At 35.8% G+C, this 13,842-nt stretch overlaps 1 long non-coding RNA gene across 1 annotated transcript in view; it reads left to right on the top strand.

Moving 5' to 3' along the window:
• LOC142873715 (uncharacterized) overlaps positions 1-13,842 on the top strand; it is a 33,577-nt gene continuing 19,735 nt past the window's right edge. Inside the window, exons 1-2 of the long non-coding RNA XR_012921665.1 lie at positions 1-84; positions 2,565-2,623. This is a non-coding gene — a long non-coding RNA (uncharacterized LOC142873715). The remainder of the gene's footprint in view (positions 85-2,564; positions 2,624-13,842) is intronic.

Genomic DNA, 13,842 nt, shown 5'->3' with positions numbered 1-13,842 from the left:
TTCTTTCTTTCCTCCAGTATTCAGAGAGCCACAGACATGCGACAGCCTCAAGAACACAATTTCTGAGACTCCTCAATGCACCTGGTAAAGAAATGAGCTAAGAGTAATATACGGATTGGGAGATATTAAGTCCCTTTACGAGGCTCAGAATCTTATTTCTTTTAATTACTCAATCGCTTTAATTCCTGAGAGAGCCGACTCACCTGGTCTAACTTGTTATACTCCTTTACATAGGAAGCTGGTAAAATAAAACGGGAGTTAAACAATGTCAGAATGTGGTGGTGTGACATAGAATTTGCCCATTCTTGGTATAGTCCAGAAACTTCTGTAATACTCACTTGAACAATAATGGAAGCAACGTATGATAAATCCTATTTTATGAGTAAAAGCTGAGTGTAAGAAGAAATAAAACAACATTTTGTGTGGGGGTATATTTGGCTTCAGGAAGAAGAACTAGGTCATTCTCCATTCAACATTAGAGCTGAACTGTGGGGTGTTTAGAGCCTTTTTGTCTATACTCTCTGATTTAGACGGCACATGGCAAAGGTAAACAGGCTGAAATAGCACTATGGATATCTGAGCTGTCAATGTTCACAGTGATTGGATAATAAATATCAGGTCTTTATTATTTTTAAAAAAGCATGTTTTTCTACAATAAAAGTACAATCTACACAAGTAGAGTATATGAAATAATTTCATGATTCTTGATCAACCTACTTTGTCCCATATTTTAATAATTGGTTTTCCTATCTTGATATGCTCAGGTTTGATTTTCGGAATGTATCCTCAGTTGAATGGAAAAAATCAAGAATACTCTAAAATAATGACTTGAAATAAATTTCGGTGCCTATAGAAAAACTGGAACTATCACAGAGTATACCAAATGTGAATTATCAATAGGCTCTCTCTGTCTGCATCTTTTTTTTTTTTTTTGAGACAGAGTCTCGCTTTGTTGCCTAGGCTAGAGTGAGTGCCGTGGCGTCAGCCTAGCTCACAGCAACCTCAAACTCCTGGGCTCAAGCGATCCTTCTGCCTCAGCCTCCCAAGTAGCTAGGACTACAGGCATGTGCCACCATGCCCGGCTACTTTTTTTTTTCTATATATATTAGTTGGCCAATTAGTTTCTTTCTATTTATGGTAGAGACGGGGTCTCGCTCTTGCTCAGGCTGGTTTCAAACTCCCGACCTCCCAGAGAGCTAGGATTACAGGCGTGAGCCACCGCGCCCGGCCGTGTCTGCATCTTTTAAACTGCACAGATGATCACTACAAATGGCTGTTTGCAGAAAGGTGGCTTTTGGAAACCAGTTTTTCTCGCTGTAGTCTTTTATGAGGCTCAGCAACTATGTTACTGTTCTAATACTGTAAAAGATCACTCACCGACATAAAACCCAATTGACAGGTCTATAGAAACAGTCAATTCAGAGGAAAAAATGCTTTGTGATTTTATTTTTATTTTTGCAGGTTGGAAAATAATATAGACAACTCACAAAAATCCATAGGAGAATATAAAATATGTACAAAAATAACAATTCCACTGCTCCTACTCCTACATGGCCTTGAGGATAAATATCACAAGGGAAGTTTCTGGATGCCTCACCTGCTTAAACCCAGATGTATTAGCTCAGCTCAGATGTATCGGCTCAGATGATTGTATCAGGCCCATCCAGTTAACTTCCATTGGATTTACTGGTTTGCGTGCTTCCTAATGTAATAGGGGACTTGAAATCCCATCAAATTCATGGAGTGTCACCCATACACAGGGAAGGACAGATATAGGGTGTGTCTCTCAAGAAGGGGAAATGTGCGGGACATTTCAGAATTCTGTCTGCCTCAGAGATTCTGAAAATTTATATTGCCTTATAATAAGGGAAAATGTCATGGTAAAAATGAGACATTTTATAAAGTTGCATATTAGAAAACTTAAATGTGTGCCAAAAACCACAAATGATGAGTCGTTTATCAGGTACTATGAGGATGAACTGGGGGCGTGAGGAGAGCATGGAAATATTTATTTCAGTTTTTACCATGTATGTATATATCTGTAGCAGAGAAGCTCAAAAAAGAGATCAGTAAAATTATTTCAAGTATAAAAATATATATCACATTTGGACGAAATTATGTTGGATAAAAGGCATAAAAAGTAGGTCAGAAGATAAAGTAGATAAGAAAATATCTGATTTTAAAGAGCTTTTTATATATTTTAAAATATTTGGTAGTAGATATGAAATTAGTATGTTGTTGGCATTACATTGAAGATATTTAATAGAATGATGTAACTTTTATTTTTAAATAATAAAATTTATAATATGCTAAATATCCTTTGCAAGGATTTAAACTTGTAATAAAAACCTTTAGATCTGCATATGTGATGGATATAAAAATTTTTAATTCTTAAATATTGAAGACCATTGCCCTACACACTTTATGCCATTAATTATTAAACTGAGAATTATTCAACTTCTCAGTTTAATCAATTAGTATAAATATTAAATTTAGTATGATTCAAATTCTAAGCAACTTGCCTTCTGAGCATTTCTTCCCTCATTTTGATTTTACTTATGCAGAATCAAAGATCCTAAAAGAATCTAAGAACTTGGCAGCACCTCTTTCTGCATATAAAAATGTAAGTCTGTACTTTAATCAAATAACTGAAGCTTTATTTCAATGGGTTTTCTTTTTTTGTTCTATTGGCCTTTAATCAACACTGCATTAAGTATTAAAGAACCTAGATTTTAATATTTCAAAGTGAAAATTGGTCAGTGTTTGATAAGGACTTCTTTGACTTCTGATATTTTAGCGAATGCCACACACAATAGCAAGAGCTAGGACTCATGTGACAATTATATTTAAGAAAATTTCATTTAATATTGAAATTACAAAATTAAGGATAATGTAATAACTGGAATTGCTGGAATTAGGGAAATAGGATTAACAATGAGAATAATATTGTGATAGTCTTCAAAATCTAGAGCTTAAAATAAAATTTGTAATACTCAGAATATTCAATATCCTGAAAATTTATCAGGCTTTGATACTAAGTAACCAATTTTACTTAACAAACATGAGGGGGAATAGATTTTTTTACAAGATCACCTGTGAAACTCATACATAGTCCAAAACCTTCACTTCCCCTTCTCCAGCAAGACATATCCACTATTCTCCATGCAAGAAATGTGAGCCCACACAGGGCCTTCCTATCTCAGCATTTACTATCACTAAAGGCATGATCAGCAGGTTGTAAGCAAAAAGAAATTGCAAGTCAAAGGATAAGAACCACCATTAATTGAAAATTACCCCCAGAAACAAAACAAACACAGATACATAAGCTTTTGATAGAAATCAATTATAGTATATACTTCTCTCTCACTGTACACTCAGGAAGGACCGACTTTGTCTAAGTTTGTGATATTCCTAATTTTTCTCTAAAATCTATGTGTTTTTTAATCTCCAGGGTAGAGAGATTAATTAATGATTTCTAAAATGAAGTGAGGATGAGGAGGATATACCCAAGTAAGTGTAGCAAGACAAGGCATGAAGAAAAAATATTTATATTTCTATTTATTTTTGTTTAAAAAGAAATAATTTAAAAGTTAATTAATATTTAATATACAAAATGACTATAGTACATGAATAAAGCTTATAAATAACAAGATATATGTTGGGTTATGCAAAAATATTTTACCAGTAAGATACATGATTGTAAAAAGTGGGAGGTGGCTCCTAGATTAACTCTTCAAAAATGTAAACCTAAAAGATGTCAGTAACTTGAGGTATCATTCACTCCTGCATAGATCAGACAGTTTTTTATATAAACTATCACAGAGAGGGGAAAAACAACTCATATTTTATGGTGGTCCAGAGAAAAATTCCAGGCACTTTGTACTATATAGCATATTTAGCTGCTTTCTAAGCCTGAATGTGGGGATAATTTTTGAATTGCTTTAAAAAGATAAAAGCTCTCAACTTTTTTTTTTACTAAAAAATGGCATCATTCTTTATCCTATTACTATAATTCTTGCTCTGAAATCTGTAATGTTTTACACATTTCTTCCTTTAATTGTTCTATGAACAATTAAAATTTTAAAAAAAGAAATGGGACTTAATTAAACTAAAAATTTCTACATAGCAAACGAAACAATCAACATATAAATAGACAACCTAAAGAATGGGAGAAAATATTTGCAAACTATACATCTGGCAAAGGGCTAATATCCAAAATCTATAAAGAACTCAAACAAATCAATAAGAAAAAACCAAATAACCCCATCAAAAAGTGGGCAAAAGACATGAATAGATTCTTCTCAAAAGAAAATAGACAAATGGTCAAAAAACATAAAAAATGCCCAACATCACTAATTATCAGGTAAATGCAAATTAAAACCACAATGAGATACCACCTTACCCCTGTCAGAATTGCCATTATTAAAAAGTCAAAAATAATAGATGGTAGTAGTGAAGACGGAACATCTATATACTGTTGGTGGGAATGTAAACTTATACATCTGTTATGAAAAGCAGTATGGAGATTCCTCAAAGAAATAAATGTAGACCTACCATTCTATCCAGTAATCCCATTACTGGGTGTCTACCCAAAGGAAAAGAAGTCACTTTATAAAAAAAGACACCTGCACCGGAATGTTTATCACAGCAGAGTTCACAATAGCAAAGATATGGAATCAACCTAAAGTTCCCATCAGCTGCCAAGTAGATAAAGAAAATGTAGTCTATGTATACCATGGAGTACTACTCGACCACAAAAAGTAATGAAATAAGATCTTTTGCAGCCACTTGGATGGAACTGGAGACCATTTTCTCAAGTGAAATATCTCAGGAATGGAAAAACAGATACAACATGTTCTCACTTATAAGTGGGAGCTAAACGAAGGATATATATGGTCATAAAGAATACCAATGGACACAGGAAACTAAGAATGGTGGAGGGCTAGAGGGAGTGAAGGGTAAAAATCTACCCATTGGGTACAATGTACACTATTCTGGTGACGGGAAAACCGAAAGCCCTGACTTTGGCATGATACAATCTATCCACATAACAAAAAACACTTGTACCCCCTAAACATTTTGACATAAAAAAAGAAAAAAATATGTCAGCATTTTCATCATTATTTTGTAGAATGTTTCCAAAAGCTTTCATGACAAACCAGAGGCTCCCTGGTGCCGGCAGGAGAAAGTGGTAAAACTGTTACTTCCCCAAATAATGATGAGCCCCTCATTTTCAAATTAAAAATAAGAAAGAAAGAAGCATAAGAAATAGATGGCTGTTCTTTAGATCCTTGACATCCTTTTTTTAGGCCTATCCTATATTTAGAATGCACACTCAAAAAAAATATTTTCAATAAATGTTTATTGAACATTTTTCTACATGCTAGGTATCCTGCAGGAAATAGTATAAATATGTATAAGATTCAAACTCTTCCCTTCCTAGTGTTAAAAGTTCTGATATTTTAAAATATTCTTTTGATTTTTTTTTTTTTACTTTATCAATGGCAGGCTAATTTCTTAACTATCATGGTCTTTCACAAAACCAGTCAATGTTTTGGTGGCCTTAAATCTACCAAGCATAGCTCCAGGCTTTTATTTCCTACTTGATTTGTCCTTTTGTACTGCTTTAATTATGACACAGATATTTAATATAGACACATAATTAAAAATGTCTAAGATATTCAGAGACTATAAGCTTTCTATTGTATCATCACAGAATTTCTTGGGTAGAAAATAGGTATCAGCTGAAGTTAGTTCTGTGATGACTCTAAAATGAATCTGGGGTTAAAAAAAACAAAACAACTGTGCTTATGAGCTATTTTCATGCTTCCTTTTTTAGCTGAACAATATAAAAGGGAGAAAACTCCCAAGCTGGAAGATATAGATGAGATCCCTTCACAGTGAACATAGGAGTCCTGTAGTCTGGGAAAACCATACCAACTTCTTATTCCTCCAGATCTGGATCGGTTCTCTTCTCCAGTGGCCACTGCCATTCTTTAACTTTTGGATATTAAAATATCAAGACAGAAGAAAACAAGAGATAGAAAAAGAAAATAAGGGAGGGGGAAATGAAAAAAAAAAGGGAGGTACACTCTAGAGTGATGGGCATGTCCTGAGAGGTGGAAGAACAAAATTCAAACACAATTCTCCACCCTTCAGTCCTTTAATCCTTCCCTACCCAAGCAATCTGCCTCTCTGAGCCACCATAGAGACCTCAAACAATTTTTTGTTTTGACAATTTTTTCTTTTAAGTTTTCCCTTGCCCTGTTCATCTTAAAACTCTCCCCCATCCTAGGATAATGAGAATCAGCTGGAGAACCCTGGGTCTGGGAGATCTGAATGCTTCACTCGTTTTTAGTATTGGGCACGAGATCCAAGGAGGTGACAATCACAGCTTAACAAAAAGCATACATGTGTATTCCTAATGACTTTCAGATTGACTCTAGGATATATTTATCTGGGAGGGTTTGATTTTAGGCTTTTTGTTTGTGTGTGTAGTGTATTACCACTAAAACTCTCTGGGATAGAGCAACACTAGTTTAGATTTAACACTTTGGTTGATTGGTCGACTGTATTTTTAAATTTTCATTTAGGCACCATCACTGGATATTATTAAAAATGAAAAACAATTGCCAAGGTAAAAAAAAAATGGAGGAAAAAGGTGATTATGAGAAAATTGTTCATCATATATCTTTGATTTTCTTAACATTATTTATATTTATTCTGTAAGTATTTGCTTAGTGTTCACTGAGATTATAGCAATATTGCCCTCCCTCTCAACAGACTATAATGCTACCTGTTTAAAAAAAAATTGTGCATACATATTAGATGGAAGCTGATTGATCCTACCCATAAAGGTAACTAGATCCTATCCACATCGGTAACTAGATCAGATTTTCAGATTTTTTTTCCCTTCTCTTTTGTCACAATAATAATTCTTTGCCTGTGGTCTGAGTCCCACATTAGCCTCTCTAAGGACATCACTCATTTATTTATTTATGATCTTTTCACCCCTTTCCTCTCTACTACCTTTATCCCATAAGTATTTATATATTTTATTTATTTATTTATTTTTGAGACAGGGTCTCACGCTGTTGCCCTGGCTAGAGTGCCGTGTCATCAGCCTAGCTCACAGCAACCTCAGACTCCTGGGCTCAAGCGATCCTCCTGCCTCAGCCTCCCGAGTAGCTGGGACTACAGGCATGTGCCACCATGCCCGCCTAATTTTTTCTATATATTTTTAGTTGTCTGGCTGATTTCTTTCTAATTTTAGTAGAGATAGGGTCTGGCTCTTGCTCAGGCTGGTCTGGAACTCCTGAGCTCAAATGATCCTCCCGCCTCGGCCTCCTAGAGTGCTAGGATGACAAGCATGAGCCACCTCATCCAGGCGCCCCCCCCCCATAAGCATTTAAATACTGTCAAATGTCACCCTTCTTGAAAATAGTTAACTCCCTCCTCTTCATATACCCCTCTAGCTATTGCCGGTTCTCCTTCCACTGAAGAACTGGGCTCCTTCTAAGAGCTGTCAGTGTGTACCATCTTCTTGACTCCTATCCACGCCAAAGCCTTCTGGAGTCAGGTTTCCGCCTTCACCATGCCACTGAAACTCCTGCCACATGCTAAGGCTGACCACTCATTTCTTTAAAAAAAAAAATTTTTTTTTTTCTTCCTGTGGCTTCTGGATTTCTAAGCTATTCTAGGCTGTTTTCTCTCTCTTGACATACTGCTCAGGCTCCTACTGAGGTCATCCTTTTTCTAACTACCTGAACGTGCACCACAGTTCCAGACTCCCTCCCTAAGCCACCTTCTTCACCCATTTCCCTTGTTCTCCTGACGACCTGGTTGCATTTTTGCCTCTCAGTAGTATCTCTATGCTAATGGCTACACCTCTCATTTTCATCCTTAGCTTATCGTCCATAAAATTTCAAAACTCAAAGAAACACATTGGAAATAGAAATAAAAGATTATTCTTCTCACCACCATAAGTCTGGTGCCAGCACTGAAGTTCCGTTGTTTTGTTTTGTTTTGATGATTCCCCAAATCTTTGTAGCCGTTTATGCATCTAAAGATCACATTACAGGCTTTGGTTGTGAAGGTTCTGACAGAAACAGAATTCTCCTCATAGAATTTGGTTTTGAATTGGAATCTAGATTACTGCCAAACTGCTTGTTATGTTTCTTAATATGACGAGGAGCTTTAGATGGCATTGACCGTGAATTAAATTATTGAATCTGGGTGATGAGTGTGTGGGGATATTTACCTAGTGTGTGCTTGAATTTTCTATAATAAGAAGTTTCTTGTAGAACTTGTAGAACTGGAAAAGCAGACTCTAAGATAAATACAAATATAAATTTTTCTTTGTCATATCCAACTGAGGGTTTTCACTAATTCTTTAAGGAGAGGGCAGTTGAGTTTATTATCATATGCAATAATATTTAAAGGTTTGTATCAACTTAAGCTTGCATTACCTGTCCAGTAAAATGCATGACTTTTATATTATATGGTATAATTCAGTCATACTCACCCAAACTTTTATTCATCTTCAAAATGCCAAGAGATTTTTTTAAAGTATATACCCGCTAAACCTATTAAGATAAAATTTTTAAAAAATTGTTAAATGTATAGAGACTGTTGTAGAGAGCAATATAGACTGCTGTATATATTCTGCCATCAAAATCTAGTATTTCAAAATAAGCAATTCTGAGAAACAACAGCCCTTTACAGAATGTTATTAGGAACAAAAGTATATTTCCATCTTGGCACTGTACGTATTTCATTAAGTACAGGGAACGATGGAATAAAGAGTCAGATATGGGCCTTGCTATGGAGATCTTACACCCCAGGAACAAAAACAAATGTAGGTACCTCTAACCAAAAAAGAAAAACAATAAATTCCAATGGAGTCTAAAATTTTAAAGTTGGAATAAATAATCTCACTAGTTCTTGGAACTCTCAAAGTTGTTAATTCCCTCATTCCAAACCAAGTACTGTTGTTGCCTATATTCTTTTGTCTGCTAATATATTGATGCATCTTCATGATGAGAAATCTCCTGGCTTACTAGGGCCCAGTTACATTTTCAGTAATCGAAATCCTTTTACTCTGTTTCTCTCAGAGGAAATCACCATCATACTAACAGCTAACACTGATTGGGCACTCTGCTAATTCCATGCACAAATTACCTAATTTAGTATTCATAAAAAACACATGAAGGAGGTACTTTAATGTTTGCATTTTACAATTGAATGAAGTCCAGGCAGTTTAAGAAATTTGCCCAGAGTCACAGGTAGTAGGTATAGGAACTAGGATTCAGTATTTGCACAGTTTGACCTCCTATTCTCTCCTATATTGCCTCTAGATTAGGGAGAACCTCTGTACTCCCAATAGGTAAAATATTGTCAACAAATGTGTCAGAGTGAGAAATACTGCTCAGAACCAGACCCAACAGTTAATTCTAGCTCAGTATCAGAGCTTGCATTATGGATAGAGCTCCTTTCAGTGCTTTCTCATCCTCCCTTTTATGTATCTCATGTAATTCCTGTCCATACAGTCTGGCATCAAGATCTAGATTGTTCTTTAACTCTTTTGTAGATTTTTTTTCATAGAAAATTTGATTATTCATTCTGTGTTCTCCCAAGGTTCAAAGTGTTGAATCTTTATCATTGAAAGAATTGCTTTATCCAATTTGTTTTGTTTTCCTGGGAGTATTTTGGGGATGGGAATTCTATTCATACAATCCAGCATCCTCCTTTTTCTCAGCAGAGTCCTTTGTTCTACCTACCTACCTTTGAGGCTGCCTCTCCTCCAGCCCCCACACCTCTCCCACCGCCCAGGTTCTGCAAGCCACCATTCTAAATATTTGAACCCTAGAACTCCTGTGGCAGGTAGGCAAGAAAAGGAACTATTCATTTAGTCCAAGCTGAAAACAGACTCTTCTATTTCGTGGAAAGATGTAAACAAGATTACTCCTATATAACACCTTTTGAGTATGGCTTATCTGAAGCATTCTGGAATTACTTCTGTCTAATTCATGTTACTGTCACCATCACCTAGGTAACATTTAACATGCATATGTGTTCTTCTTGTTACAATGGAGGTACACAAAAATGCTGCCTAATATAAACGATCAAATTATCTCACATACATACACACACACCATAAACACATACACATCATAGATTCCCACCACAATACATGTATTTATGCCAAATAAGAATTTTTTTTAAAAAAGTGTGAACTGTGTAGAGTTCTGATATGTTGCAGGACTTGTTCAAAGAATGGAATATGACCTTGAATTCCACCTGGACACTAGCAACCTAGATTTACAAACAAGAGAACAGAGTACTGTACTTGCATAACTAAAACCACCCAAAGACTATAAAAAAGTAAAGCAATATATAATATACTTAGCAAATCCATGAGTCAACAATCTTTGGCTTTTTATGACATTGATGTTCTTAAGATAGAGGCCTCAAACATCTCAAATATTCTGTCTAGAATATCTTTACATAAGTACATACTATTATTCCATTTTTTATATCCCTCATCATTTTATTGTTCTTTCTGATTTTTTAATTTTTACTATCCTTTTAGTTTATTCCTTTAAATAATTTAAACTCATCTTACCAAAGGTGCCCTAACCTCTGAGTCCACATCTCAAAGCAAACCAACACAGACACACACACACATCAAGATGCTAAAGGATGAGACCAAATTCACGAGATTAATCAATAGCAAAACAGACACACTTATAAGTACAAATATTTTTATGTTCTAATTCAATCAATGCTCTGCCCACTGAACCATGCTGCTTTAGCAGGACATCCAGTACACTGTTACTGAACAGCGATTGCCAAATGTTTAACTACCAGTAAAAATAGCTTTGTGTTCAACCTATGAATGATACCCAGGTCAAAGCAAAACTGCTTCCAAACACCACATTATTATCCTGTCTATTGTTCTATTGTCCCCAATTCTCTGCTGTAGCCAGCCAACACAAATCAGCCTTTCTTGGTGGGTTTATTACTTTCTGTCACAGCCATACCTCCCCCAACAAGAATAGCAACCCTGACTAAAGCAAATCACAGGGTTACCATTCTGGAAAGAAGGGCTTGAATGTGGAAAACCACCAGCACCGGCACTGCCTGCCAGGTGAAAGCGCCATGCTGCATCACGGGACTTTGCAACTAAGACATGTTTGGCCACCGCCTGACACAGAGGGTCAGATGTGACTCAGTAGATATCTGCTACATTTTGCCACTGTTTTTAATTTCATTTCTACGTCAGGCTCTGTCTGTCTGGAATTTTCTCTAATGAACTGAGGTTTTTAGCAGCATCTACTTTACTCCCAAACCATCAATTTATAGCAGGGTTTACTCACTGGCATAGGTGCAGTTAGAAATTTGTTCCAATGGTGCAGTTTTACTTTTGATATTTGCATATCTGCCTTATTCTAGTAACTGTTCTATTCTCTTGACAGAAAGCAGAGAAAGGGTATTTCAAGGAGGAACATAATCTGATTAAAAAAAAAAAAACAGAATCTCTCTCTCTCTCTCTCTTGCCCAGGCTAGAGTGGTGTAGCATCAGCCTAGCTCACAGCAACCTGGCCTGAAGCGATCCTCCAGCCTCAGCCTCACAAATAGCTGGGATTACAGGCAGGTGCCACAGGCCTGGCTAATTTTTCCTATATTTAGTTGCCTGGTTAATTTTTTTCCAATTTTTAGTAGAGACAGGGTCTCACTCTTGCTCAGGCTGGTGTCAAACTCCTGATCTAAAGCGATCCTCCTGCCTCCGCCTCCCCAAGTGCTAGGATTACAGGTGTGAGCCACCGTGCCCAACCAATAATCTGGTATTTATAAAATTTTGGAGCTAGAAGGGCTTTAATTCCAACTTTTTTCTTGTAGGGTAGAACACTGAGGCCCAGAGAAGTTGAGAGGCTTTAGGCCACACAAATCAGGCTAATATCTGAAGCTGAAATACAGTTAAACTTGTCATCTTCCACAATGTGTGGTTCTTCATTACACCATCAACATGAAGGAGCCATTATTTACAACCAGTCATTAGACATCAACAAGTGACTTCCATGGAAGTGGTAGCTTTATTCTGATTATTGGCTATTTATTGTCTTTATATCGATTAACGAAGATAAAAGTATTCCAATAGCTCTTGGCAATTTACCTATTCCTATTCATAAAACAAGTAAACAAGTACATAATTCTTATTATAGTCTAAGTAGAAATATTCATTACATTTATAAACAGCATTGCTTATATATATATAACAGTAACCAGAACCCTTAGTAATGGATTGGCTTTTTAAAAACTAATTTGAGGTCTAAAAACTAATTCAAGAAGTCTCTATTTCACTATTAATCATCAAAATAGTCAGTACATGAAACAGCTTTTCATTCTATAATTATTTAGGAAGAAAAAAATAAAATTGGCATTAACTGATCTGGCCATAGGACTTATTAATAGTCGATATCACAGAAAGCATGGCATAGCACAATGGTTCTCAACCTTAGCTGCACGTTTCAAACATCTGAGGAACTTTTTAAAATCTTAATAGCTGAGTCATAGTTAAGACCAGGTATATAAAAAAAAAAATCTATAGGGGTATTTTTAAAGCTCCCCAGGAAATTCCAATCTGTAGCCAAGTCGAAGAATCATTGACCAAGTCACAAGCTTTGTACTCAACATACACAGCATTGAATCCTGCATCTCTTCCTTACTTTATAAACTTGGGCAAGTTTCTTATCTCTCTGTGCCTCAGTTTCTTATTCAGTAAAATAATAATGATGATGATGATGATGATGATGATACTTACCTTGTAATGTTGTTATGTGGGCCAGTGGTAATACATGTAAATCTCTTACACAGCGCCTGACAAAGGACTGGAAGTTCTGTTTCCATTTGTGGTAGAATAGCTTGTATCAGACAAACTCTCCTGTAATAACAATTATAAACTCCAGACAAATATAAAAAAATGATTGTTTAAAGGCCCTGGTGTACCATCGAAAGCAGGCAAAAACTGAAGAAATAGAGTAGGTGAGCTCCACAGTTAGGTGGCTTTTCTCTTGGTGACTCTCTCAGGCTCATTGCAGTGCAAGGAAAAAATAGAAATCAATCAGGAAACAACATCCTATTGGGAGTTCAGAGAGTCTAGCTAGCAGAAAACTGGAAGAAAAAATTCAAAAAGGAAGGAAACACAGAGGAGATACCCCCAGATCCACATACAGATTCTCAATTTTGCAAAACGAAGGTGAATTAAAGCCATTTTCAGACAAAAATTGAGACAATTTATTGCAAGCAAAACCTCACTGCAAAAAAATCTAAACAAATTTTCTCAGGCTGAAGGAAATGACACCAGATGTAAAGCAGGAAAGAATAAAGAGCATAGGAAATAGTAAGTATTTGGGCAATAAAAGCCAAATAAAGGTCAATTGGTTGATCAGTCCATTGGTTGGTTGGTTAAATAATATTATCAGAATCTTAGCACACTGAGATGCTCGTGCCATGAATAATATCCAGGAACAGAAACAGAGATCACAGCTTCATGTCACCCATCTCATTCTCATGGCAAAGCACATGCTCACTGAAATGTGGAATGAAAGGCACGATTTTTCTTATTTCTACCTATTTTTTTAGTCAAGCTATAGTAGAAACTGCATATCTTAAATGTGCATACAACATGAACCCATTGTGGCAGCAGAGAGTTCATTCTTGATAGCATAACTTAAGCACTCAGTGGGTCCTAGAAATCAGGAAAGGATTCATACGTTTGTGAACAACTTAGGACATTAGCAACATAAATAATAAAGATAAATATTTCGTATAAATTCCTTA

This window comes from Microcebus murinus, chromosome 11 (genome assembly GCF_040939455.1).
Source record: "Microcebus murinus isolate Inina chromosome 11, M.murinus_Inina_mat1.0, whole genome shotgun sequence".
Lineage (NCBI taxonomy): Eukaryota > Metazoa > Chordata > Mammalia > Primates > Cheirogaleidae > Microcebus > Microcebus murinus.
This window is presented reverse-complemented; position numbering and strand designations above follow the sequence as displayed.